Below are 2,416 nucleotides of genomic sequence, written 5' to 3'. Positions count from 1 at the left end.
TGTCCTTGAAAGAATGTGTCGTGCAGCCCAAGAAAACCAACGCCCTTACCCAAAGCATGGTCTAACGAGAGCGCTGAGCGCAATGCAGCTTGTCAACACTTGTAGCTCCCACCCTGACATTACGTCCTAGTCCTGGCCTTAGGCTGCAAAATTCCTTAATTCAGTTCCTTAATTCAGCCAGGAAGAGGCTGCCTTGCCTCTTGGGCTTTCTTTTTCTTCCAGCTCACTGTGCACCCAGAATAATGCATCTTGCACTCCAGAAGGGAGAGCCACCCTGCAGGAAGACCTGGATAGGCTGGAGGAGTGGGCTGACAAGAACCTTATGAAGTTCAACACAGACAAATGTAAGGTCTTGCACCTGGGAAAACGCAATCCAGGAGTGCAGCACGGGCTGGGATGTACCCGGCTGGGGAGCAGCTCTGTGGGAAGGGACCTGGGGGTCCTGGTGGCCAACAAGCTCCGTAGGACGGAGCAGTGCGCTGCTGTGGCTGAGACAACCAACAGGATGCTGGGGGCATCAACAAGGGCATCACCAGCAGAGATAAAGAAGTCATTATCCTGCTCTGCTCAGTGCTTGTCAGGCCACACATCCTGTGTACAGTTCTGGTCCCCACTATACAAAATGATGTGGACAGGCTGGAGGAGGTCCAGAGAAGGGCCACCAAGATGACCCAAGGACTGAGAAGCCTGCCATATGAGGAAAGGCTGAGAGAGATGGGTTTGTTCAGCCCTGAGAAAAGGCTTAGGGGAGACATCGCCACGTACCAGCACTTACAGGGTGGCTACAAAGAAGATGGAGACCCCTTTTTACAAGGGGTCACATGGAAAAGATGAGGGGTAATGGGTACAAGTTAATCCTGAGAAGATTCCGATTGAACATGAGGGGAAAATCTTTCACCATGAGAACAGTCAACTGCTGGAATAATCTCTGCAGGTTGACTCCACCACATTGGGCACTTTGAAGACTCAGCTGGACAGGGTGCTGGGCCATCTTGTCTAGGCTGTGCTCTTGCCTAGAAACGTTGGACCAGATGATCCTTGAGGTCCCTTCCAACCTGGGATTCTGTGATTCACCCCGCGAGAGAGGATGAGGAAGAGTTCATCCCCACTCCTAGTGCCTTACCTGCCCATCCCGTTGCTCAGGCAGCATCTGTGTAACTTCTCCCCAACATGTTTGGGCAAATGAGCCGTGAAAAGCATGAAGAGGATTGGGAAGGTCCTCAGGACTGGGAGAGGGTAAGGGGCTGATAGCTGTGCTTCCAGGAGAAACGCCCAACTCTTCGGCAGCGTGCCAGCGAGATGAATCAATCGACAGAGGCTTTTGGGTCTTCAAGCGCTGGTTGAAGAAGTATGTTTAAAGGAAAATGAAAAAGCAAATCCATTCTGTCACGAAGGCTGGGTATTTGGCATAAAGAAAGTTTTGGGTTTTTTTTAAATCAGTGTAGCTTTGTCAATTGATATATTTATACTCGCTGGTGCAGAACTTGAAGGAAAGGGGGGCGAGCGCTCCCCTGCAAACCCCCACCCTCAACATCCCCTCAACATGGCCAAACCCAATGCTGCTCCTTTCAGATTAAAGCAACCGCCTGCCCGACATGCCTTGCTATCAGGAAAGACGCTCAGGTGGAGGGGCAGCCCCGAATACAGAGGAGGGCTCTTGTTGTGGGTGCTCCCCAGGCTGGGGCAGAGCCAGCTGCAAAGCTTTCCTAGGATAAAAGAAGTGAGGTCCTAGAATAAAAGGGGCGTAGCGGTGGTTATAACCGAGTTGCAGGTGCAGGAAGGAAAGGAAAAGCAAGAGGACAAATATATCATCCTTCCTTGGTAAACTTAGCAGGCTTTTGCAACAGCTGTGTGCGAACCACTGTGTTTAATGATGGCTGTAGAAATCAGTTGTGTTTTGGTGGTGGGGGTTTTTAATCCCTTTATGCTTCTGAGGTCTGCAGCACGGTGGCTTCCACCTCTTAAAGAAATAACACTGGGGGTGGGGAATTTGGTGGGTTTGTTGTTTTGTTGTTTTTTTTTTTTCTACCATGATGTGCAGCTTGATAAGGAGGCTGAGGGGAGACCTTATCACCTTCTAGAACTACCTCAAAGGAGGCTGTAGCGAGGTGGGGGTCGGTCTCTTCTCCCTAGTAATGGACGATAGGATGAGGGGAAATGGTCTGAAGTTGCGCCAGGGCAGGTTTAGATTGGACATTAGGAAAAATTTCTTCACTGAAAGGGCTGTCAGGCTCTGGAATGGGCTGCCCAGGGAAGGGGTTGAGTCCCCATCCCTGGAGGGATTTAAAAGCTGGACAGATGAGGGGCTTAGGGACAGGGTTTAGTGGTGGGATGGCAGGGTTAGGGGAACGGTTGGGCTTGATGATCTTAAAGGTCTTTTTCAACCTAGACGATTCTATGATTCTATAATTTCATT

This window comes from Egretta garzetta, unplaced genomic scaffold, assembly GCF_000687185.1.
Source record: "Egretta garzetta isolate BGI_Z169 unplaced genomic scaffold, ASM68718v1 scaffold124, whole genome shotgun sequence".
NCBI lineage: Eukaryota > Metazoa > Chordata > Aves > Pelecaniformes > Ardeidae > Egretta > Egretta garzetta.
Note: the sequence above shows the minus strand (reverse complement) of the source record.